Here is a 27,587-nt window from a genome sequence, read left to right as displayed (position 1 = left end):
TGTGACCTTGGGTACTTACTTCCCCTTGGATGTCACTTTCCTCTTTTGTAGAATGAGATGGCTCATAGTGATCACAGGATTTAGAGCTAGAGAGCATATTTAGAACAATTCTATTTACTTTACAGGTGAAGAAACCAAAACTCAAACTATGTGATCTGGTACCATTCAGCTCGAAAAATCTAGGATTCTATGAAGAGACACACTTATGTAATCATGGGAATGATATTTGTTTTGAGGACAGAAAACCTGGGTTTGATGTCTCCTTTTGCTGCTTATTACCTCTATGGCCTCAGGGGAGTCGCTTCCTTCAGGACCCTCATCTCTAAAATGGAAAAGTTGTACTAAGTGACTTCTAAGGTTCTTTTTAGCTTTAAATTCTTTGGTCTCTGAATCCTCTCACTTTACAGTTGGGGAGGCTGTAGAAAAGAGAGAATGGAGTGATTCACTCAAGATAACATGACCAATCAGTGTCAGAACTCAGACTAGTATCCAAGTCTCCTGAGTCCCAGACCCAGGCAGGGATTTCTTTACACTGCCCAGGTGAGAGATCAAGCTTACCCATAAATAGCTAAGTGGGGATAATGCAGATAATTTTACAAGGTGGGGGGGAGGGGGTCAGTGCTCAGTGAGTGTCTCCAGCAATAAAGGTTGTAGGAAGGTGTTGGAATACCGTGAGCTAGAAAGGGCAGGGAAGGGGTGGAGCCAAGTAGAAAGGCAGAGTAGAAAGACACACATACTCTAGCTCTTCCCCCACATCCCATAAAACACCTGTAAAGAATGACTCTCAACAAATTCTAGAGCAGCAGAAGCCACAGAACGATGGAATGGAGGAGATTTCCAGCTCAGGGTGACCTGGAAGGCTGATGGGAAAGGTCTGTCACACTGAGTGTAGAGCAGAGTGCAGCTCAGCCTTGATCATGTGGCACTGGGAGAGGCAGGGCCAGAGCAGGTGTTGGGAGTGGAATCCCCAGTAGCAGCAGACATTCCTAGACCCCTCAACCCACAGGCACCAAAGGAAGCTTCAGAGGTCAGTGAGAGGGCTTTTTCAGGTAGGCGAGAAGGGAGCAGAGTCTCCCCTAGCTCTGGTCTCAGGCGGCAGCAGCAGCAGCAGGTAGTGGCTGTGATGGCAGTGGCTGTGGCAGGCGGCAGCTAGCATCCATTATTGGAGCCCTCAGTTTAAAACCCCTGGGGGAACTGAGAAACTGATCTGAACCTTAGCCCTGAGCACAGTCTTGGGGAGTGGCAGAGCTGGAGGCCCCTGAGGAGTGAACTCCTCTCCCTTGATTGTGCCACCATGGAGGAATTGAGACCTTACAGGTCCCCAGAGTATACCTTACTCTTGACAAAGGACCCAAAAGTCAAGTAACAGGTTGGGAAAATTCCCAAAAAAGGGAAAAAAATAAGACTATAGAAGGGTACTTTCTTGGTGAACAGGTATTTTCTTTCATCCTTTCAGATGAGGAAGAACAATGCTTATCATCAGTGGAAAACATAAAAGTCAAGATTTCTGCATCCCAAACATCTAAAATAAATATGCAGTGGTCTCAGGCCATGGAAGAGCTCAAAAAGGGGTTTGAAAATCAAGTAAGAGAGGTGGAGAAAAAATTGGGAAGAGAAATGAGAGTGATGCAAGAAAATCATGAAAAATGAGTCAACAATTTGCTAAAGGAGACCCAAAAATGCTGAAGAAAATAATACCTTGAAAAATAGGCTAACTCAATTGGCAAAAGAGGTTCAAAAAGCCAATGAGGAGAAGAATGCTTTAAAAAGCAGAATTAGCCACATGGAAAAGGAGGTTCAAAAGCTCACTGAAGAAAATAGTTCTTTAAAAATTAGAATGGAACAGATGGAAGCTAATGACTTTATGAGAAACCAAGAAATTACAAAAAAAACCCCAAAAGAATGAAAAAATGGAAGATAATGTGAAATATCTCATTATAAAAACAATTGAACTAGAAAATAGATCCAGGAGAGACAATTTAAAAATTATGGGACTACCTGAAAGCCACGATCAAAAAAAAGCCTAGATATCATCTTTCATGAAAATATCAAGGAAAACTGCCCTGATATTCTAGAACCAGAGAGCAAAATAAATATTGAAAGAATCCACTGATCACCTCCTGAAAGAGATCCAAAAAGAGAAACCCTTAGGAATATTGTAGCCAAATTCCAGAGTTCCCTGGTCAAGGAGAAAATATTGCAAGCAGCTAGAAAGAAACAATTCGAGTACTGTGGAAATACAATCAAGATAACACAAGATCTAGCAGCTTCTACATTAAGGGATCGAAGGGCGTGGAATATGATATTTCAGAAGTCAAAGGAACTAGGATTAAAACCAAGAATCACCTACCCAGCAAAACTGAGTATAATACTTCAGGGGAAAAAATGGTCATTCAATGAAATAGAGGACTTTCAAGCATTCTTGATGAAAAGACCAGAGCTGAAAAGAAAATCTGACTTTCAAACACAAGAATCAAGAGAAGCTGAAAAGGTAAACAGGAGAGAGAAACCATAAAGGATTTACTAAAGTTGAACTATTTACATTCCTACATGGAAAGATAATATTTGTAACTCTTGAAACTTTTCTCAGTATGTAGGTAGTTGGAGGGATTATACACACACACACACACACACACACACACACAGAGCACAGGGTGAGTTGAATAGGAAGGGATCATATCTAAAAAATAAAATTAAGGGATGAGAGAGGAATATATTGGAAGGAGAAAGGGAGAAATGGAACGGGGCAAATTATCTCTCTAAAAGAGACAAGAAAAAGCTTTTTCAATGGAGAGGAAAAGGAGGGAGGTGGGAGGGAAAAAGTGAAGCTTACTCTCATCATATTTGGCTCAAGGAAGGAATAACATACACACTCAATTTGGTATGAAAACTTATACTACAAGAAAGTAGGGGAGAAGAGGATAAGCAGGGTCGGGGGGATGATAGAAAGGAAGGCAAATGGGAGGAGGAAGCAATTAGAAGTAAACATTCTTGGGGAGGGACAAGGTCAAAAGAAAGAGTAGAAGAAATGGGGGGCAGGATAGGATGGAGGGAAATATAGTTAGTCTTACACAACGTGACTATTATGGAAGTCATTTGCAAAACTACACATATATAGCCTATAATGAATTGCCTGCCTTCTCAGTGGGGATGGGTGGGGAGGGAAGAAGGACCAGAAGCTGGAACTCAAAGTTTTAGGAACAAATGTTGAGAATTGTTTTTGTGTACAACTGGGAAATAAGAAATATAGGTAATGGGTTATAGAAATTTATCTTGCCTGACAGGACAAGAGAGAAGATGGGGATAAGGGGAAGGAGGGGTGTTAGAAGGGAGGGCAGATTGTTGGAAGGAATAATCAGAATGCAAGGCATTTTAGGGTGGGGGAGGGGAGAAATGGGGAGAAAATTTGGAACTCAAAATTTTGTGTAAATGAAGGTTGAAAACTTAAATAAATTTTTAAAAATAATAACAATAATAATAAAAAAAGAAGGGGCAGAGAAGGAGGCTTCTTCATCCAGATAGTGTGTGTGTGTGTGTGTGTGTGTGTGTGTGTGTGTGTGTGTGTGTGTGTGAGACCATCATGAAAGGAATAGCTAGTGAGATGATATGGTTGATATTGTAGCCAAATTCCAGAGTTCCCAGGTCAAGGAGAAAATATTGTGTCATGGCCCCTTTTGACAGTCTGGTGAAGCTTTTAGAATAATGTTTTTAAATACATATAAGATATATATGATCGCAAAGGAAACCAAGTGTATTGAAATAAAAATGTATTTTTCCCCATCCAAGTTCACAAGCTCCCCTGAAAGCTATCCAGAAAGGGGTTTGTGGACCCCAGGTTAAGAACCCCTGATCTAAACTTTCAGTGACTTCCCAGTGCCTACCTTAGAAATTATAAATTATCTATTCTGGCATTTAAGGCCTTCCACCATCTGGTTCCACCAATCAATCTCTCCAGTTTTATCTGCCCTCCATGTACGTTTTGCTCCATGCAAACTAACTGACCCTCTATAATCTGTTCTTAGGATTGTATGACCATAGACATATTCCTGGAAGAGATCTTAGAGGTAATTTAATTCAACCTTTCATTTTATAGATAAGAAAACTGAGGCCCAGAGAAATTAAATGACTTACTTCACTGTGTCTTTTCTTCTTATTCAAGTATCATTTATTTTGTGCAAATATTTTTAAATTTTATACCACTACAGTTGTCAGTTTGTCTTTTGTAAACATCTCCATCTGGTAATAAATTCTTCTCCCTCCATAGCTATGAAAAGGATTTCATTCCTATTCTTTTGTTTTTATAACATATTCTTTTATATTTAAAGTGCTTCTCTATTTGGAGTTTATTGTAATGTAGAACTCAAAATTTTCATTAAAATGAATGTTAAAATTGTCTGTGTAACTGGAGGAAAATAAAATATTATTTTAAAAATATCTATATGTACATATATGTGTATATATACATATACATATATGTGTATATATGATTTAGGATTTGGATCTAAATCTGTTTTCCACAAAACTGCTTTCCAGTTTTCCCAGAAGTTCTTATCAAATTGGGAGTCCTTCCCCAGTAATAATCATAATAGCCAACTTTTATACGTCTCTTAATATGTGCCAGGCACTATGCAAAGTGCTTTATAAGGATTATCCAATTAGATTCTCACAGCAACCCTGGGACTTAGTGCTATTATTACCCCCATTTTACAGTTGAGGAAACTAAGGCAAATAGAGGTTAAGTGACTTGTTTGGGGTCACACAGCTAGTAAGAGGCTGTATTTAAACTCAGATCTTCCTGACTCTAGGCCTGGTACTCTACCCAGTGTATCCTAGCTGCTTACAATTTGTGTTCTTGGTTTGTCAAACACTGGATGACTGTGAACAAGGGCTTTTTAAAGGTTCTTCAATGCCATTATGCAAAAAAAGTAATCAACTTGGGAATCCCTATCTTTATGGTCACCTCCCTACTTGTTCCCATTACTTCTAGGATGAAGCATAAACTTTATTTGACCATTGAAACACTTCATAACATGACTTGGGCAGTTGGGTGATGCAATGGATAGAGTGCCAGACCTGGAGTCAGAAAGACCTGAGTTCAAATTTGGCCTCAGACACTTACATACACACACACACACACACACACTAGCTGTGTGACCCTGGGCAAGTCACTTAATTCTATTTGCCTCAGTTTCCTCATCTATAAAACAAGCTGGAGAAGGAAATGGCAAACCACTCCAGTATCTTTGCCAAGAAAACTCCAGACACGACTGAACAAAAACAAATAATATGGCTAATGCAGAAATTTGTTGCATGACTGTACATATTTGTAATTGGTTTTGTTTTTTCTTGCCTTCTCACTGGATGGAGGAGGGGGTAGGGAAAGAGAGAGAATTTGGATCTTAAAAAAAATGAATAAAAAAGTCTTTATGCTTAAAAAAACAAATCTCTTCATAATCTGGCACCATTTTACCTTTTCAGCCTAATTATAGATTGTTCCATTTTACAGTCCAACTGTACTTCTTGTTCTTTGCACATGATGCCTCCCACCTCTTGTCTTTGCACTGACTGTTCCTCTTCCCTGGAATGCCGTCCCACCTCACTCTGGCCCTTTGGAGTCCCTGGTTTGCTTCAGCACTCAGCTCAAGTATCACTTTCTCTGGGAAACTTTGCTTGCTTCTTCCAGCTTCTAGTATTCTCTCTTCCCCACCCCCTACCCCTCACTCACCAAGATGAATCTTGGCTCTGTTTTGTATGAGATTATCTATCTATCTATCTATCTATCTATCTATCTATCTATCTATCTATCTATCTATCTATCTATCTATCGATCTCTCTATCTCTCTATCTTCTATTATAAAAACACATCTCTATCTATAACATATACAAACATATATAAAAACACATCTATCTATATAACATCTCTTTCTCTAACATATATAAAACACACCTATATCTATATCTAACATATATAAAAACATCTGTATAACATCTCTATCTCTAAAGTATATAAAAACACATCTATATCTAACACATTTAAGAACATCTGTCTATCTATCTATCTAATCATCTATCTATCTAACATCTGTATCTATCCTCAGGCTATAGAAGAATGCCTGGTACCTAGCAGGTGCTTCATTAAATGATTGCTGGTGGATGATAGGCCAGTGGGGGAAAGATTATAGAGCATGGAAGTCCTTCCAGAGCCCTGTGATCACACTATATAGCACAGGTGGCAGTTGACTTCTATTCTGACTCCCAGATTCTCACAAGGCCTGTGTTACTGCTCACAAGTCTGAGCCCAGTGGCCCTGCCTTTGTACCTTACCTATTATTAGAGCCCCAGTATCACAGTCTGGAACACATGTTGAAATTGATTCCAGCTTCTTGATTGCAAAGAGGCTTTGAGAGATAGAGACAGAGATAAAGAAAAATGGTGGTGTGCTCTCTCTCTCTCTGTCTCTGTCTCTCTCTGTCTCTGTCTCTCTGTCTCTCTCTCTCTCTGTCTCTCTGTCTCTGTCTCTCTCTCTCTGTCTCTCTGTCTCTCTCTCTCTGTCTCTCTCTCTGTCTCTCTGTCTCTCTCTCTCTGTCTCTCTCTCTCTCTGTCTCTCTCTGTCTCTCTCTCTCTGTCTCTCTCTCTGTCTCCTCTCTCTGTCTCTCTATCTCTCTTTTTCTCTCTCCTCTTTCTGTCTGTCTCTGCCTCTGTCTCTCACTGTCTCTTCCTCTTTTTCTCTGTCTCTCTCTTTCTCTCTCTCTCTCCCCCCTCCCTCTGTCTGTCTTTCTCTCTTTCTCTGTGAGAGAGAGAGAGAGAGAGATAGAAACAGAGACAGAGAGACAATCTCACCTGCTTGACTGCACTCTGCAGCCAGGATGGATTCTAGAAGCACTTGTCAGTCCCCATGGAACACTCTCTGGGCATTCAAAAATGATGACACAGAACTGGGTTGAGAGCTCTCTCTCAGAAGCCCATCTTTAGATCTTGTGAGCAAGCACTTTCATTCCCCACTGCCCTGAACCTGAAGCTTTGCCCAGACCTGTCCTGTCATTGTAGTTTGGGGGAAGCAGGAAGAGGGAGGGGATATCTGAATTCCAATACACAACATCAGCTAAAGGAAGTCAATGGGATTTAAAACTGAGAGACCTTAAAGATCATTTAGTATGCTGTCCCCTTCCTTTCACAGTTGAAGAACTGAGGCCCAGTGAGATTTGGTGATTTGTAAAAGATTACATAGGGACTAAGTATTGTAACTGAGCACCGCATGCTGCTTCTCTGACTCCAGAGCCAGGTGTCTTTCCAGTCTGGATTGTTATTCTCCTAGCTAAGGAGCCTCACTTCATGTTCAGCAAAGGTTCAATGGCTTGGCTCCCTTGACAATGAGTGGATCTTAGACTCATAGTTTTTTTTTTTGGAGGGGGGAAGGCAAGGCAATTGGGGTTAAATGACTTGCCCAAGGTCACACAGCTAGTAAGTATCAAGTGTCTGAGGCTGGATTTTGAACTCAGGTCCTCCTGACTCCAGGGCCAGTTCTCTATTCACTGCACCACCTAGCTGCCCCAGATGCATAAGATCAAATACATTTTAGAGCTGAAAAAGGCTCTTAGAGATTACCTAACCCAACCTCATTTTACAAAGGGGGAAACTGAGGCAACTGTGGTGTATTAGAAAGAATATGAAGCTGGAAGCCAGGAGTCCTGGGGTTCCTGGTGCTGATACAGACTTGATGTGTGGCCTTGAGCAAGTCATTTCCCTTTTCCAGGCCTTAGTCTCCCCATCTGTAAAATAAGGTATTTGGTCTAGATCAGGAGATAAATTTTAGGGAATCTGAGGACTTGGAAAAAAAAATCACATCTTTATTTTCACTACCCTTTAACTGAAATCTAATATTTCCTTTGATTATGAACGTGGACAACAGACCACAGTAGTTATTTCTGTCGCTTTGTCACTAATGGTTGTTGCTGATGTCTTAAAATAACATTTATAATCGTCACTACTTTGAAATTACTGTGGTTATTAGACCTGCCACTAAATACGTTACTATAGCATACATTTATTTTTTAATTATTTTCTTAACTATCTTAAGATAATTGATTTCCTTTGTAAACCTACATATTTTATTTTATGTGACAGCTACTCAAGTGGTACTACTCGGGCTAGAAACCAGATTTTCTGTCTCCTGATCCTACTATTTCCCTCATTACTTACTTATATTATTACCTCACTACCAAACCCAGAGTATATGTAAAGTGCTTTGCAAACTTTAAAATGTCATCTAAATATTAATTCTTTATGAATCTATGGGCTTCAGTCTATCACTGCTCCTATATTCTGATTGTCCTATTCAATTTACTTTAGAATAAGAATATCATTATATCTAATAGCCAGAGGCATTCCATTGTCTTCCTGGTTCTGGTTCTGGTACATACTTGATATGTGGCCTTGGGCAAGTCATTTCCCTTTTTCAAGCCTTTGCATTGCACTGTAGCACTTGAGTTGGGCTTTAGAGCTAGCTAGATGGTGTTCACTCAGACACTATGTGTGACCCTGGGCAAAACATTTAACCTCTCTTTGCCTCAGTTTCCTCAGCTGTAAAATGGGGATAATAAAAGCACCTACCTTGTAAAGTTGTTGTGAGGATCCAAGAGATGAGATAATATTTGTAAAAGATCAAAGATAACATGGGATTTTTAAAAAAGTGCTTAGCAGCTAGGTGGCACAGTGGTGATAGCACAGGGCATGGAGTCAGGAAGGCCTGAGTTCAAATCTGACCTTAGACTCTAGTTTTGGGACCCTGGGAAAGACACAATTTCTCTTTGCCTCAGTTTCCTCAACTGTAAAATGGAGATCATAATAGCATCCACTTCTCAGGGTTGTGGTGACAATCTGATGAGATCATATTTGTAAAAGCACTTTGTAGAGTACATAACACAAAGTAGGCAAGGAGTAAATACTTTTTCCATTCCTTCCTTGCCTTTAACTGAATCAGATGCTTTGAATCAGGTACTTGCCTCACCCTTACTACTTGGGTAACCCTAAAGCAGATCAGTCTCCCTTGGCCCCAGGTACCTAATTTGCAAAATGGGCGCTAAGGCCACTTATGTTCTAAGACTCTTAAGGTCCCTTCCAGCTCTGACATTCCATGTTTTTAGACTCTTAAAGTCCCTTCCTTTTATGTTCTATGGTCCTAAGGCTCCTTTCTAGCTCTGATGTTGTGCAGTCATCTATAAAAGCTGATAAAAACCCTTTTGCAAATTAAGGGCACCATAGATCCTGCCGAGGTATGAACTCAGGAAACAGAATTAGGGCTGCCCAAAGTTAGCCCTGGCCCTTCCTAATCCCTGGCTCTCTTTCTGCCCTGATTTGGGCAGAACAAGACCTACTTCTGTGAGTGTTTCAGGCGTGCTTGACCTCCAGAGACCCTGCCTGCCCTGATAGAATGACTCACATGGAGAAGGCCCTGCAGCTCAGCTGGTCCTCCTGACATCATCATCTCAGCTGATGTCAGCCTGTCTGACAAGGAGTGTGAACTGGGAAGTGGCATCTGGGTGGGGAGTAGAGAATGTGCCAGGAGGCTGAGAATGTATTTTTAAACATTGGGTGAAGAGATGCAAGGAAGGAAGGAAAGGAGAATTGATGGGGTCAGCCTGGATATGTAGACATCAACACACTGGACTCCATGCCCTGAGTTTGGTCTAGGTTAATAAGAAGCTGCTGATGCAGGAATGGTTCCCAGTGGCCTTTTGTCATTGGATAGAGCAGTCCTACTGGAGAATGATGCAGGGATAAGGTTCAAGGGAGAGAACACCCAGACCGTAACAGCGCCTCTTGCATGGTTGCTCATTCAGTCCTTTTAGTCATGTTGAACTCTTTGTGACTCTATTTGGGGTTTTCTTGGCAAAGATACTGGAGTGGTTTGCCATTTCCTTTTCCATCTCATTGTACAAATGAAACTGAGGCAAACAGGGTAAAGTGACTTGGCCAGAGTCACCCAGGTAGTAAGTGTCTGAGGTCAGATATGAACTCAGGAAGATGAGCTTTCCTGACTTCAGGCCTGGCCCTCTGTGCACTATGGTGCCACCTAGCTGCCCAAGGCTTCTAACCCCTGCCACTTTTTCTTAAGGGATAAATGTCCATTGACAACAGTAACAACAATAATATGAAGTAACAGATAAATATTTTTATGGCTCTGTATTTACATTGTCTCTGTACTTTTATGATTATATACTATAAATATTATCCCCATTTTAGAGATAAGCATCATGAGCAACATGGTGATTTGGAATCAAAAGACTTGAGTTCAAATTCTGCCTTTGTAACTGTTTGTGTTTCCTTGGATAATCATTTAAAATCCCCTGGACTCATCTGTCCCTGTAGAGTATCCACCAGGCTCTTTCTTACCCCAGGTGATTACAACCAATAGAAATGAAAGGCATGCTGAAGGTAAAATGAGTTTCAGGTTTTGTATCCATTCTCGTTTGGAGATTTTAGTTATAAAACATAGGGTAGAAGGCTCATAAAATACACTCCCCTTCTGGTGATCTCTTAGGACCCAAGTCCTAGTTTAAATATTCTGTGAAATATAAAATTGCCCCAGAGCATCTTCTTTGCCCCCCTTCAGTCTAACCACCCTATTCTACTCAGTTGGCATTTACAATCAGTACTTAGCCCAGTGCTTAGCATACAGCTGGCACTAAATAAATATTTGACTGATTGATTTACAATCATTACACAGTGAGGAATCTATGCAAAGGGAGTAGATTGATGTAAAGATCTTTTTCTGTGGGGTAAGTCTCCATCTCAACAAATAGTATTACCAAGAGAGAAGATGCCCTCAGCTGCTTGCCTTCACAGCTAATATGAAGCAGTCCATCACCATAGCTGCTTTGCCCTGTTTATTGCTGCTCTGTCTGCTTGAGGTAGATGTTTGGTCTCACTGTACCCAACCCTAAACTCATATTATCTCATCCCAATCTTTTATCCTTCCCTTCTCATATTGGGATTCACAACTCCCACCCCAAAGAGAACTATCTCATTAGTCTCTGGAAGCTTTCAGTAGGGGCTATTTGTAAAATAAGAGGACTGGATTACCATGATGACTAATCATAGTTTCCAGATCTAAACATAGGGCATCCCAAAAATCTTGATGCAGTTTTAAGCTATTGAAGTTTAAAACGGCACTAAAATTTTGGGGACATCCTATACACGATCCTGAGGTTTAGGAAGGTCTTATTCAAGGTCATACAACTTGCACAGCAGAGCCAATATCTAAAAACTGGCATCTTTTTAGTTTACTGCACCCACACCACCTCACCAGTTTCCAAACTACCAAATGACATATGCTAACACTGGCTACTCCTGGACATCCCTCAATATCTACTATGAAATTGCTATTGCTTGTTTTTCCTTGTAGGCATGACCCCAATGGAGAAAGAGCCAAACCTATGTCTCTCTTCTTCTCTCAGTCCTGCAGGTTGAACCTAAGTCTTCTGATGTAGAGTGCACTGTTCTTTCTCATCCCACTCAGAATACTGCAGCACCAAGAATAAAGAACTGTATTCATTGGTCTCCTTAGGCAGCCACAGGCAGGTGTTCGATAAATATTTGTTTCCTTCCCTCCCATTTCAATGGAATTCAATTCAACTGAGATGATCAAATTGATTCTGTGTCTTTTTAAAATTGATCCTATTTATAAATTGATTTTCTTCTGGAACTGCCTAACTCATCATTCTTTGTCTCTGACCTTAAATTGAGAAATTTAGCTGGCTTGTAATGTTAGGTTTAGAAATCTGGTTCTCCTATTAATCACTGGTTCTATTTTTGTGTCAAAGAAATCTGTTACCCTTAAAGGTTGCAGGTGGACACCATGGAGTCTAGTCTAGTATTTTTATACCACCAAGCTATCTTTCAAGGATGTCTGGTTTGTTATCTCTGTCCTCACAGATACAGCTGGACAAAAAAACAATGAACGTTTCTTAGTCACAGGAGGAAAAGAGGGAGTTGTTGCTAGCTCTCATTCCTAATTTCCATCCAATGATATTTTCTTCCACTTTTGATGTTAGTCTTCCTATTTTTGGTATTTCCCAAAGCTATAAAAGAACTGGGATTTAGTTTTGCTGAGGAAGTTGAAATCCTATTAGTAGTAAATTTGCAGTTTAGGAATAAATTGATTAAACTCAGAATTTTGTGCCTTGATTACCTTAATTTTAACTGTTGCACAACAGATATAAAAAGACAAAAGCAAAAGTCTGCCCTCTATGAACTTACATTATACTGGGTGAAGACAACGTATATGCAGAGATCTCTAGCCAAGTATGTGCCAGGCACATAGTAGGTGCTTAATATATACTGATTGATTGATTGATCAAGGAAAACAAGGAAAACTTCATGACTAAAGCCTTGAAGGAAAAATAAGGATTCTGAGACAGAGATAAAGGCAGAATCTGCTCTAGGAATGGGGTGCAGATTTACAAAGTTGGGAGTTGGAGTATCAAGGTCAGGGAAGAGCTAAAATTCTAGTTTATTTGTGTGGCACAGGTTCTAGTCCCTCACCTAACATATACTGGCAGGGTGGCTCCCCAGAGTCTCACTACTTCTTCCCTTAGGACTCTAGGAGTTTCCCAGAGGGATTGGGGGTTGCCTAGTACTATCCTTTATGCGTCCCAGTCTGGTTGGTATCCTATAATATCATTCAAACAGTTGTTATTCTCTGAAATTAATTAATCAATAAATATCAATTAGGTTTCACAAAATCACATTTAATGATAAAACCTAGTGAATTTTGCATGGAGCTCGGTTCCCTTGATTGATTGTCTATGTCTTTAAAAGTATGGCCATCAAACTAGTCATTTTCTTTCCACCATCTTTTAGGCCTTGCTCCAAGATGCTTCACCCGGTGTGGTTGCTATGAACTGAACCAGTGACAGGGAATGGGACTTGGATGTCTCCTGCACTCTTTCTTTTATCCTGGCTCCGAAAAGTGGACCTGGGGGTGTATGTTTCTGTTCTGCGTTGTTTGTCCCCCTGAGTTTCAGGTGGTGGAGATAATCTTCTTACACAGGCTCCTCAAGCCATAGCAACCTTGGAGCCAGGATTACAGGTCAGTATGGTACTCAAACCCCAGGGTTTTTTTGGGCGGGACTCAGACATAGGACTATGCTCTGTGAAAATTAAGCTAAACTATGAATCTCATGCCCTTTCCCTTCCCTAGAGACTGAGATGGTGCAGTCTTGTATCTCCTACATGTTGGAAGGAGTAAATTTGTATATTTTGTGACTTGCCTTTGAAGTAAATATTTCCACTGCATAACAATACTAAGAAGGCATGGTAAGGACTGAAATATAAACATATCCCATTCAAACTGAGGGACTCACTCTCATCTTTGCACACACAACCAAACCCCAAGGAGAGTAGACTCAAACTTAAAATATTTACTACCTACCCCACCCCCATCTAAGGGTGGCAGCAGTAGCAATTAGGTGTCAGAGTGGATAGGGTCAGGAATACCTGACCTCAAATCTAGCCTCAGACACTAGCTACTTGTGTGACCCTCGGCAAATCGTTTAACCTCTGCCTTGGTTTCCTCAACTGTAAAATAGAAATAATAAAATGGGAATAATGACAGCAGCTACCTCTCATGGTTATCTTGAGGATAAAAAAAGATAACTATTGTAAGGTGCTTTGCAAACCATAAATGCTAGTGATGGTGGTGGTGGTAGTTGTAGTAGTAGTAGTAGTAGTAGTAGTAGTAGTAGTAGTATGGTAGTAGTAGTAGTAGTAGTATGATAGTAGTAGTATGATAGTAGTAGTAGTAGTAGTAGTAGTAGTAGTAGTATGGTAGTGGTAGTGGTAGGAGGAGGAGGAGGAGGCATAAGAGTTGTTGTTCCTGGCTTTTTTCCATTTTTTCCCCCATTTTTCCATTTTTTCCATTCCAAGAGTCCCCACTAAATTCACTTCAGGGTATGGCATAGCCAATAGACAAATGTATTCCTTCCTTGTAGGGAACAAAATGTCTCAGCACTCAGGTTCATTCACAGCTGGACTAAATAAAGCGGGTCACAGCTGAAGACTGACTTCTCACCAGATTTGGCTACTGTCAATACCATGTTTCAGTTGTGGAGGGGGACCCTGATAATTTTTCTGAACTTTCAGAACTCACAGTCATAACCTGGTTCAATCTGTCTCAAATACTTATTCCTCTAAGATTAGGAAGAAATAAACACAACAGAGACAAAAGAAGTAAAGGTATAAATGTGTTCACAAGTGTATTAACAAGTGGGAAAGAGAGCCTGGTAACCCTCTTCTACTTGGAGACCCACAGCCGTTCTTGCTTTGCCCTCCATCAGGAAAGAAAGTGACAGAGACAGAGAGCCAGAAATAGAGACAGGCAGAGAGAGAGAGACTAAAAAAAAAAATAAGACAAAGAAAGAGACAGAGAGAAGAAGAGGAAGACAGAGACAGAGGAGACAGTTCACTTGATCTTTGTGTTCACACTCAGTTTTGTCTCTATAGCCATCTAAAAAGTTTGGGTTTTTTTTTTTTTTTTTTGTCACAATGCACTAAGTCACCAGAAAACAGAGGATACCTGTGCATTTTTTGGAGCAGGGGCAGAGTCTCTTCATCCATGTATTTCTAGAAGCAGGATTCTTAAGTTTCCATTAGCATGCTGAAATGACTGAATCCTTAGTAACCAACATAACATCCAAAAAGTAGAGGCTGTGAAGAATTGTAGGAAATAAAACTAGAAAGGTAGGCGTAGGTGTTAGATTTTAAAGAGATTCATTTAGCTGATCTATATTTTCACTGCACTCAAAAGAGTGTTAGTCACATCCCTCCTTTTCACACCCCTCATGTAAGCCATAAAATAAGTCGTTTGTGGCAGCTGAACTAGATTCCCAAGCCCAGTATTAAATGAATCCCTCGATCTGATTCCAGCCCCAGAAGCAGCCCTCACCCCAACCAGCTGTGTCACACATGAGAACCATTTATCACAAGGACCATGAGAGAAAATATGTGAATGGCTTAGTACCACCCATCCCCACTGCTGGAGAGATCCCAGAGCTCCTATCTCACTGATAATAGATAGATGAGGAGAAAAAAGTCACTGAAATTTGCATAGCCCTGCCTCACTTAAATTTAATTCACATCCAAGTCAAGACATCAACCCATGATGCCATTGGTCCTTTTCAAAAAGAAAGGATGAGCAACATCAAGAAGAAAAAACAGCACCTCGTACTATACTGGGAGCAACATGTTTCCATGGAAAGAACATTGCTCTGGTGACGTGGCTTGTCATCCCAGCGCTACTACCTTGTGACTACTTTGTGCAAAGCAGCTATCCAGCCACTAGGCACTCCACCACCTCTCTGGTTCTTAGCTTTCTCCTCTGGACTAAGGGAACTTTAGGGTCCCTTCTGTCTAAGTTCTATGTTCTTTATTCTCTTTTTTAAAGAGAAATAATATTTTATTTTTTCTCAATTACATATAAAAACAATTTTTAACATTTCTTTTTTTTAAATTTTGAATTCCAAATTCTCTTTCCCTCCCTCCCCGCCCATGCCCTCACCTGAAAGGGTAAGCAATTTGATATAGATTATACATGTTCAATCAGACAAAATATATTTCCATATTAGTAATATGAGGAAAAACACAGCCAAAAAAAGCCCACAAAAATAAAGTGAAAAATTGTGTGCTTCCATCTGCATTCAGATTCCATCAGTTTTTCCTCTGGAGGAGGATAATGCTCTTTATTCTCACTAGATAATTGTTAAGAAGGGAGATAATAATAGCACCTACTCCCAAGGTTATTGTGCGGATAAGACAGAGTAATATTTTTAAAGCACTTAGCACAGTGCCTGGCACATAGAAGTAGGTGCGCTTTTTTTTTTAAAGTTATTTTGTGAAATTTTCTTCTTTCTCTTCTTTCTTTTGTTCATTATCATAAGAGATAAGAGGCAGCTAGGGAGGAGAGAGATAGGAAATGTTGTTCAGTTGTATTTGACTCTTTGTGACACAATGGGCCACAGCACACCAGGCCTTTCTATCTTCCACTACCTCCCAAAGCCTATCCAAGTTCATGTTCGTTGCTTCCATGACACTATTTATCCATCTCTCCTCTGCCATCTCCTTTTCCTTTTGCCTTCAATCTTTCCCAACATTAGGGTCCTTTCCAGTAAGTCCCATCTTATTATATGGCCAAAGTATTTAAGCTTCTGCTTCAGTATTTGACCTTTCAGAGAACAGACTGAGTTAATTTCTTTAAGTATTGACTGATTTGATCTCCTTCCTGTCTAAAGCACTCTCAAAAGTCTTCTCCAGCATTAAGTTTGAAAGTGCTGATTCTGCAGCGCTCAACTTTCCTTATAATCGAACTCTCACAGCTATACATTGCTACTGAAAAAATCATAACTTTGACTATACAGACCTTTGTCAGCAAGGTGATGTCCCTGCTTTTTAGTAGGCTGTATCTAGTATTTGTCATAGCTTTCTTGCCAAGGAACAAGCATTTTTTAAATTTCATGACTACACTTGTTGTCTGCAATGATCAAACTGAACACCTCTAATTCTTTTCTGGATTGATATTGATCTGGAATGATAAATCATTCATTGAGGGCCATTTCCTATTCTAGGTCCTGAGAGAGAAACTGTGTTGATATGAAACAATCTCTACCCTTCTGGAGCTTATAGTCTAATAAGGGGGAAAGATACACATATAATAGCATTAATACATGAAAAATAGATTTCAGACTTGCTCCTCTAAAGGTTTCTCTCCTGCCATCCCCTCCACTTAAGCATTTTCTTGAACCTCTGCCCTCTGTCTTCTTTTGTTGTCTTTGTACACTCTTCCTTGGCAATTTCATACGCTTTTATGTCTTTAACAGTAATTCAAAGCAGATGATACTCAAAGCTATGGGTACCTCTAGCCCTGACTTCTCTCCCTACCTAAAGTACTTCAGCATTGATTTAGTTACTTACTGAGTATCTATTCTGTTCATGACACTATCTTGACACTATATCAAACACAGGACAGACTTAATTTAAGCTGACACAAATGTAAAAAAGGACTCCTACCCAAACTCATAAATAATTTCCCCAAAACTATTTTTCCTCCTTCAGTGGACTTTCATCTTTCCTAGAGACTACCCCAGGGATTCTTCCCTCTGCCCAAAGGACAAAGGTTATTAGAGAATTGATCTATTGTCTTTCCCATTCTATTATTTTCTTCTATTTCTTTGCATTGCTCATTTAAGAAAATCTTCTCTCTCCTTGCTATTCTCTGGAATTCTGCATTCATTTGGGGATATCTTTCCTTTCCTCCTTTCACTTTCCTTCTTTCCTCAGTTATTTGCAAAGCCTCTTCAGATAGCATTTTGTTTTTTGCTCTTCTTTTCCATTGGAATGGTTTTTGTTGCTGCCTCCTATCAAATATTGTAAACCTCTGTTCATGTTCTTCAGGCATTCTATTTACCAGATTGAATTCTTTAAATCTATTCATCATTTCCATTTCATATTCATAAGGAATGTTATTTAAGTCATACCTGTTTGGTCTGATGGTTTTCCCTACTTTCTTCAATTTAAGTCTTAATTTAGTAATAAGATGCTCATGATCTGAGCCACAGTCAGCTGAAGGTCTTATTTTAACTAACTGTATAGAGCTTCTCCATTTTTGACTTCAAAGTATATAATCAATTAGATTTTGATATTGACCCCCTGGTGATGTCCATGTATCACCTTCTGGCTTCAAATAGAGAAAGGATGACCTTCTGTTTTGTTGAAAAAGAGTGTTTGCTAGGACCAGCAGGTTATTCTTTAGATTTTGTTTGACTGATGCTTGATATGTCATAGATTCATTAGCTTCTACTTGCCCGATTGTATGTTTTATCAAATTGTTTTCTTCAGTTAACTTTTGCATCTCCTTTTCTATCTGTCCAATTATTCCTCTTAAGGAGTTATTTCTCCAGTTAGTTTTTGTGCTTCCTTTTCCATTTGTCCAACTGTCCTTTTAAATTCTTCTGTTATTTCTTTTTTCATATTTTAAAAGTCATTGATCTATTTTTCTTCTGTTTCTCTAATCTGGCTTTTAAAATCCTTCCTGAGCTCTTCTAAGAAGGCTCTTTGTGCTTCAGACAAGTTCACATTCCCTTCTGAAGTTTCAAGTGGTAGTACAGTCTCAATGCTGACCTCTTTGGTATTTGTGTTTTGGTCCTTGTCCCCATAGAAAGATTCTATGGTCTTTTCTTTTCTGCTTTGTTTCTTACTCATGATAATAACCCTTTTCCTGGCTTTTAAGGTAGATCTCTGAGTCTGTGGCACAGGGAGCTCTGTCCCACAGTTCTTGTGCCTAAAACTTGAGGTTCTGTGTGTTATGGCCTCTGGTTCTTTCAGCTAGAAGCTAAAATGCTGCAACTTACCTGGTGCTGAGCTGGCTAGTATTGGAAAGCAGAGGCTAGGTGAGATCTTTTTGGGTTTTCCTGAAGTTACCCTAGACCTATCTCCTTAAGTGTGGGGGAGGGGTGGTCTGCTCACAGGAGGTCTCCTCTGCTGAGCTAGAGCATAGGTAAGCTCAGCTATCTGCGCTAGTGTCTTTTCAATTCCCCTGGGTTGCTGAGGCTCTCCTGGGGTTCTGGTGTTGGCAGTTATTGGCTTTACTCCCCTAGGGCTCAGGATGTTCTCCTGGTTTATTGAGATGGGGCTATCTGGGATAGCTGTGATCCTGCACTGGTCACCTTCAGCCACAGCAAGAGGGACCCTCCTTAGCGATCTTCCTAGCCTCACAGGCTAAGACTCTGTTTACCCCTTCTGCTGCTCCCACTGTTCCAGGGTTTTTCCTAGGGAGATATTCTCTGGGCTCATCAAGGTCAACAAGGAAAGGGAGATAGCAATTACCAATCACTCTATCATCTTGCTTCCCAGAACTGGGAAAAAAAAGACCAGCAAGTTATTTTGACAAAGACATATTAGTCTCTGTCGTGCTTCATTTTGTTCTCCAAGGACAAACTTGCTTATTATTCCAATTATCTTTTGATCCTACTTTAGCATGAATGTGACATCTTTTCTTTGGTGTTACTTCTAGAAGCTGTTAAAGATCTTCAGAGAATTCATCAGCTTTGGTCTCTTTAGTATTCATTGTTGGAGCATAGAGTTGTATTATTATGATGTTGACCTGAATTACTTTGAATTTGAACAGATATTATTTAGTCATTTTTGAGATTATACTGCTTTTCTCACCCTTTTATTGACTATAAAGGCTACCCCATTTTTTCACAGGAATTCTTAACCACAGTAATATATATAATGATCATCTGAATTAAATTCACCCATTCCCTTCCATTTAAGTTCACTGCCATCCAAGAGGTTAGTGTTTAATCTTTGCATCTGTTGTTTGACCACATTCAGCTTATTTTAGTTGAGAGATCTTCCATTCCAGGTTCCTATGCAATATTGATCTTTACAGCACTGGATTTTCCTTTTGTCACTAGACATATTTGCAGTTGAGCTTCCTTTAGATTTTGGCCCAGCTGCTTCATTAGTACTAGAGCTACTTGTAACTGTCTTTCACTTTTCCTCAGTAGCATGTTGGATACCTTTCAACCTGAGGGGCTCATTTTCTAATGTGATATCTTTTATCATTTTAATACTGCCTATGGGTGTTTCTTGACAAAGATACTGGAATGGTTTACTATTTCCTTCTCTAGAAGGTCACCTTTTGTCAGAACTCATCCTTTATGACCTGTCCATCTTGGTTTACCTATCATAGCATTGCTCATTGTTTCATTGAGCTACAAAAATCTTTCTATTTTGAGAAGGTAATGATTCAGGAGGGGATATGTGTGTGTGTGTGTGTGTGTGTGTGTGTGTGTGTGTGTGTGCGTGTATGCATACATATATATGTATTTATAGACTGGGATTTCAGGTAGGTCTTACCTATGAAACTTTTGGAGATGACTTGAAAAGAGCTAAAGGGACAGGAAAAACAAAGAAAACAAAATGATACCTGCTTGGGGAGAGCCTGCTTTTCTCCCCTTTAAATTTCTAAAGGAGACTGGGATAGTGAGGCTGTGCCTCAGGGCACATAAAGCTGGAGGCCAAAACAGAGTGTAATGTGGCTGGAGAAGAGCTGCCAGCCAGCCAGCTTGGCTAGGGGACTTATCAGTGTCCTAAACCAGATAAACTTTTGGCTGCCTTTGAGGAGGAGACAAAGGGATCAGCTAAGAGGACCCTAGACTCTGTGTCCCACAAATGACAGGACATGGATGCTAAAAGAGAAAATGTGAGGAAAAGCTACTAGGGGACTTTTGCTGTGGGAATGACTGATGAAGAGGTCTGAGTCTTGGCACTCCAACTGTGTTTCTATAAGTCCTGAATTTGTATTTGTCTATTATCTGGTAAAGGATTATCTGGGTCCCAAGAACCTGAGAGGGCACAACTCATCCATTAGTTGTTTTTTCAGTACATTTCATTTTATTCTTTTTATCTCTATGGGCATGAGTAAGGAGCTATATATAGACAAACTGTATTTGGTTGATCAACTCCATTATACCATGCTCATGCAATTTGAGTACTGAAAACAAGGTAGATGATCATTTATTGGAGAATGGCTAAACTCATTCTGGTCCATGTTTGTAATGGAATATTATTGCATAAGAAATTAATATCAAAAGTATGAAGAAGCACAGGAAGACTTATATGAACCTAATGTAGAATGAAGCAAGCAGAACCAGGAAAATAATATGCACAATGATTGCAACAGTGTCATTTGGAAAGGACAAAATGTCAAAACTAAATGCTCTGTAATTATGATGATTAGTCTTGATCTCAAAGAAGAGTCAAGACAATATAACTTCCTTACTTTTTCTACTGATGTGTGGAGTATGAGTATGGAACATTGTTACTGTCAGATTTAGCTGATGTGCTGGTTAGTTTTTTTCTTTTTCTTTTTTTATTCCATAATTTATTTATTTTTAGTTTTCAACATTCATTTCCACAAGATTCTGAGGTCCAGATTTTCTCCCCTTCTTTCCCTTCCTCCGACCCCATATGATATGCATTTTGATTACCCCTTCCCCCAAGCTGCCCTTCCTTTTATCACCAACCCCCCTCTCATCCTCTCCCCACTTACTTTTTTGTAGGGCAAGATAGATTTCTATACCACATTGCCTATGTATATTATTTCCCAGCTTCATGTAAAAACAATTTTTTAACATTTGTTTTTAAAACTCTGAGTTCCAAATTCCCTTCCTTCTTCCCTCTCCACTCACACTCATTGAGAAGGCAAGCCATTCAATATAGATTATACATGTGTAGTTATGCAAAACACTTTCATAATAGTCATGTTGTGAAAGACTAACTATATTTCCCTCCATCCTATCCTGCCCCCCATTTATTCTATTTTCAACTTTGACCCTGTTGCTTTTCAGAAGTCTTTGCTTCTGACTATCCTCTTCCCCAATCTGCCCTTCCTTCTATTATACTCCTCTTCTCCCCTTCTTCCTTACCTTCCCATAGGGTAAGATATCCAACTGAGTGTGTGTGTTATTCCCTCCTTAAGCCAAATCCTATGAGAGTAAAGTTCACTTATTCCCTCTCACCTTCTCCTCCATTGTGAAACCTTTTTCTTGCCTCTTTTGTGTGAGATAATTTATCCCATTCTGTATCTCCCTTTCTTCTCCCTATATATTCCTCCCTCACTCCTTAATTTTATTTTTTAGATATCATCCCTTCATATTAACTCACCCTGTGCTATCTATCTATCTATCTATCTATCTATCTATCTATCTATCTATCTATCTATCTATCTATCTATATTTCCTCCAACTACCCTAATACTAAGCAAGGTCTCATGACTTACAAATATTATCTTTCCTTGTAAAGAGTTCAGCTTTAATAAGTCCCTTATGATTTCTCTTTCCTGTTTACCTTTTCATGCTTCTCTTGATTCTTGTATCTGAAAGTCAAATTTTCTATTCAGATCTGATCTTTTCAGTAAGAATGCTTGAAAGTCCTCTATTTCATTGAAATTCCATTTTTTCCCTTAAGTAAAAAAAACTCCAATTTTGCTGGGTAGGTGATTCTTTGATTTATTCCTAGCTCCTCTGATCTCTGGAATATCATATTCCAAGCTCTTTGATTCCTTAATGTAGAAGCTGCTAGATCTTGTGTTATATTGATTGTATTTTCACAATATTTGAATTGTTTCTTTCTAGCTGCTTGTAATATTTTCTCCTTGATCTGGGAGCTCTGGAATTTGGCTACGTTATTCCTAGGAGTTTTCCTCTTGGGATTTCTTTTAAGAAGTGATCAGTGGATTCTTTCCATTTCCATTTTACCCTCAGTTCTAGAACATCAGGGCAGTTTTCCTTGATAATTTCTTTAAAGAGGATGTCTGGGCTCTTTTTTTGATCATGGCTTTCAGGTAGTCCAGTAATTTTAAAATTATCTCTCCTGGATCTATTTTCCAGGTCAGTGGTTTTTCCAATGAGATATTTCACATTGTTTTCTATTTTTTTATTCTCTTGGTTCTGCTTTATAATTCCTTAATTTCTCATAAAGTCATTAGCTTCCATCTCATTCTAATTTTGAAGGAATTATTTTCTTCAGTGGTCTTTTGGACCTCCTTTTCCATTTGGCCCATTTTGTTTTTTAAGGCATTCTTCTTCTCATTGACTTTTTGGACCTCTTTTGCCATTTAGGTTAGTCTAATTTTTAAGATGCTGTTTTCTTCAGTATTTTTTGGGGTCTCCTTTAGCAAGCTGTTGACTTGTTTTTCATGATTTTCCTGCATCGCTCTCATTTCTCTTCCTCTACTTCTTTTACTTGATTTTCAAAATCCTTTTTGAGCTCTTTCATGGTCTGTGACCAATTAATATTTTTCTTGGAGGCTTTTGATGCAGGAGCTTTGACTTTGTTGTCTTCTTCTGTTTGTATGTTGTGATCTTCTTTGTCACCAAAGTAAGATTCTATAGTCTGCGTTTTTTTTTACTCTGTTTGCTCATGTTCCCAGCCAGATACAGACCTCTTTGTCAAAGTAGGACTCTGCTTCCAGTGGGGGTGGGGATGGGGGTGGGTGTGCTTTCTCAGGTTTCAGGGGTTTTGTATCAGCTGCTCAATCCTCCACCATCTGTGGGCCCAGAGCTCAGGAAGCAGTTACTGCCACTACAGCCACTACCACCTCTGCTACTGCTGCTGGTGCTACCTCTTCTACCTTAGGCCTGGGGCTGGACCTCAGTCAGACCAGGTCCCACAGAGTTTTCCCACTGACCTTGTATGCTGTCTTTGGCATTTGTGGGTTGAGAAAACTGGAAACTGCCATAGCTGCCAGTGATTCAGGGTCCTGAGGCCTGCTCCAATCCTGTCTGTGCTGGCATGGCCCTTGCCAGACTACACTACACTCTGCTCCCAGCCCAGTGTGATAGATGTATCCTGTCGACCTGCCAGGCTATCTTGGGCTGGAGATTTGTTTAACTCCATTGTTTTGTGAGTTCTGCAGCTCTAGAATTTGTTTAGAGTTATTTTTTACAGGTTTTTGGAGGGGTATTGGTGGAGACCTCAAGGAAGTTCCTGCTTTTACTCTGCCTTCTTGGCTCTGTCCATTGTGCTGGTTAGTTTTTGTGAACTTCTTGTCTCTTTTTTATTCTTTTTTTTTTTTTACAAGGGATAACTATCTTGGGAGAGGAGAAAAGACAGATATGTTTAGAAATGAAGGTGATGTAAAAATAGAACATTATTTATGTTAAGGAAAAAAACTATGGGTACCCTAGGCCATGATTTGGGGACCAGAGCTAAGAGGGAAGAGTAATCATGTAGGGATCTTTGTGAAGGTCAAGCCTTGGACTTCTGATTGGGGCTATATTGTGGCCCTTAATGGCTCGGTACCAACCTATCCTTCAAGGCTTATCTCACATTTCTTCCTTTGAGAAACATTGTGCTTTAGCCAAATTGGTTTTCCCTTTGTCCCCTATACATTCTTACCTCTGAATCATTGCTCCTTGTTTTCTTTGCCTATAATGGCTCCTTTGCAATCAATAAGTATTTACAAAGCATCAACTAAATGCCAGGTACTGTCCTGCTTGCTGGGGTTGCAAATACAATACAAGGAATGAAACAATCCCTATTCACAAAGAGCTTACATTCTAGTGGAGAGACAAGTACATATATAAATTGATGTAGCATAAATATAAAGCAAATATAATCAAATGTATACAAAATTATTAAATACAAGGTAGTTTGAGAGGGAAGGTACTAACAGGGAAATCAGGAAAATCTTTATGCTTAAAATAATTCTTGATGCATTTTAAGGGAAGAAATTGACTTTACCAAGTGAATAGAGTACAAAATTGAAGTCAGGACAACCTGAGTTCAGAATCTGCCAATCCCCTACTAGCAGTGTGATTCTAGTAACCATAAACAAGGGCAAACAACAATGTGATCCTGAACAAGGAAACAACAATGAAAACCTCACATTTTATATAATGTTTTAAAATTTATCCAGCACTTTTTCTGTACAATCCTAGAATGTCAGAATTAGAACACTTACCCCCAACCTCTTCATATTACTCTTATGAAATTGAGATGAGAAGATTTAAGTGATTTACTCAGTAAATGGCTGAGTTCTGGATTCAAATCCAGATTAAAGGGCTCTAAACCCAGCCTTCTTTCCACTGTGCCATATTGTGGAAACAGAGGTCAAGATACCAGAAGGAGTTCACCCAAAGTTACACAGTAGTTAATTCAACAAACATTTATCGAATGTCTACAATGTGACAGATTCTTTTGCCTGAGAATATGAAAGAAAAAATACATAGTCTTGCCCTCAAGAAGCTTACATTCTATTTTAAAAAATATATTTATTTCATTAAATATTTCCTAATTACATATAAACATTTTACCATTCATTTTTTAACATTTTTGAGTTCCAAATTCACTTCCTCCCTCTCCCTTTCTCAAGAAGGCAAGCAATTTGATATCGATTTTACATGACACAGTGTATTATTAATAGCAAAAAACCAGATTAGAATCAGGATTCTTTGACTGCCACCCCATTTCTTTATATCTCTTTTTTTTTATTACACCCTTATGAGGTACAGGTATTATTTTCTCAACTGCTCAAGAGAGTAAATTGAGGATTGGGCAGGTTAATGGATTTGCCCAAGTTCTCATAACTACTGAATGGCAGAGCTTCTGATTTTTGGACTAATAGGGATGGTAAATTTTGAGACAACTCCACAAATTTGCCCTGAGTCAACTCTTCCTATTTTGATTAAATGCTCATAACAGGTATAGGTTGAAAAGAGTCAATTTATCACCTGTTCTATAATAAGTAAGTTCCTATACCTATTAATACTCAATGGTCTGCTCCTTTAGTTTCTCTTATCCCAAAGCAGTCATTCTGGGCATAAACCCTTTCCTTTGACTTCTTCTTCCTGTGCTCTCCCCCTTCTACTGTGCTTGCCAAATGAGGCAATGTGAAGTAGAAAGACCACTTGACTCACAGATGAAGAGCTGGGTTATGGTCTTGGCTCCCATACTGCCTACCTGCATGACTATGGACAAGACATTTTGCTTCTCTGGGCCACAGTTCCTTTACCTGTAAAATATACTTTCAATCTCATAGGGTTCCTGTGTCCTCATCAAAGTATTATAGAAATGGGTGCCATTATTATTATTTTTCTTAATAAATAAATTTGACCCAGAACAGAAAATATATTGGGGAGTATTTCTTTGGTCCTTCTTGGCTATCTTCCCAGGACCAATTGACTGTTATAATTGACCCTGTCTTTCAGTGTAAGATGTAGTTCCAGTGACTAGATCTTCATTTTCCCTGCTGTCTTAGAATACTATTTTAAATTCAGCTGTGAGGTTGATCCAGATATGTGTTCCCACTGAATGTTAGTTGGTTATAAACTTGTTCATAGGAGCCATGGTTTTTGGCAAGGAGAGTTCAGTCAAGCCAGTGCCTTCCTAGCAGACATCAATGCTGCTGACTGAGTCAGCAGAAAGACTTGCTGACTCAGGCCTTTGCAGAGCAAGGGATGCTGCCAGAGTACAGTGTTGCTCTCTCTGACCTATAGAACAAAGGATCTTTGTATCATTTGCAGTGGGATCATTGTGTCACACTGGCTAGAGAATAGTACAACCCAGGCATGGGACAGACATTCTAGTCTCTCAAAATCAAAGAGCAGTGGACTTGGAGGCAGGAGACCTGAGCTCTGGACCTTGCCACGAACTCTTATGTGACCTTGTTTCCTCATCCATAAAATGAGAATATTGTTATTTATAGAATTGTAGAATAATAGGTGCTCTTATTCATTGCTGATGGAATTGCAAACTTGTAAAATATCTTTAGAGAGCAATCTGGAAGCATGTGGTAAAATTTTAGAATCATAGTCTGTGACTCAAACATTCCATTGATAATAAACCCTGAAATTATGACTAAAAATGGAAAAATTCTCCTGTTCAAAAATTTTCCTAGCAGTATAATATGCAATTGTGAAACACAAAACTCGAAAAACAAACAAAAAACTCCATCAACCCCTCAAATTGGAAATGACCAAACAATAGGAGAATGGTTAAATAAACTATGAGGCATTAATGTGATTGAATACTATAATGTGGAAAAGGCCAACAATTATTTGGAAAGACTTTCATGAAATAATGTCTAGCTTTGAAAGAACTACTGCTGGGACTAACGATATTGGGGCACTTGCCCCTTCCTGTTTTGTGCTCTGCCATTGCAATTTGTGGGCAAGGTTAAGTCTTGAGAAGCCTGCCTCTGATGAGAGTTTTGCAATATTACTAATTAGCCATGTTATATTTCAACTTGGCTTGACATTTACTAACCACTCCCAGGACTGGTTGAAAGTTGCCAGGCTTAGACCAATTGTTTTGCTAATGGCCATTCTCACTGACAGAGAATCTTCCACTGTGACTAGCCACTACCACTCTGGAAACATGATACCCAGTGTACTCAAAGGTGTCCCAAGTCCTTCAGACCTTTTGAAACAGCATCCCTACCACTCCTGAATATGTTCACCATGTTCACCTGCCTAAGATCAGGAAAGAACATCCATCAAAGAAGCTTATGGACACATGGAAGCGTAGTGAGCAATCACCACTTCCCCCCTGCTGGATTTTCCAGGTGCTGCTTGAAAATAGTCCACACGTGGATAGAAAGAAAAAGAGAGAAGGAAGAGCAAATTGTATATCCATTTTGTGTATCCGTTAAGCCATCTATTTTCCAGTGTGGCATCCAGTTGAGGGACTCATCATCTCCCATTGCAAATCCATTGCAAATTGGCCATCCTTCCTCACCCTTACATGCTTCTTCATTGTCACTTGGGACCAGGAATAGTGACTGGACAGCTCTGTGGTGGATGAGGAAAATCCCCTATTACAAATGCAATGTAAAAAGAGAGAAATTGAATAAAAAAAAAATAGTGTTGATAATGGACATTTTTGCTTCAACATTGATCTTATTGGAAATGCTTTTTAGTATTTCTCCATTACATTTGCTCTTGGTTTTGTTTTGAGAATATTTATCATTTTAAGAAATGGCCCATTTATTCCTATGGATTTTTATGTATTTAACAGAAATAAGTATT

The 27,587-nt window shown here is 39.4% G+C and overlaps 1 long non-coding RNA gene across 1 annotated transcript; it reads left to right on the top strand.

The window, feature by feature from the left end:
- Nucleotides 1-363: 363 nt before the first annotated feature.
- LOC140518200 (uncharacterized) lies at nt 364-27,587 on the top strand. The gene is made up of 5 exons (XR_011971857.1): nt 364-540; nt 1,457-2,491; nt 11,457-11,576; nt 12,862-13,090; nt 26,898-27,587. It is a non-coding gene; the product is annotated as an uncharacterized lncRNA (long non-coding RNA).

The sequence above is a fragment of the Notamacropus eugenii genome, chromosome 1 (assembly GCF_028372415.1).
Source record: "Notamacropus eugenii isolate mMacEug1 chromosome 1, mMacEug1.pri_v2, whole genome shotgun sequence".
Lineage (NCBI taxonomy): Eukaryota > Metazoa > Chordata > Mammalia > Diprotodontia > Macropodidae > Notamacropus > Notamacropus eugenii.
Note: the sequence above shows the minus strand (reverse complement) of the source record. Positions and strands in the feature narration are given on the sequence as shown.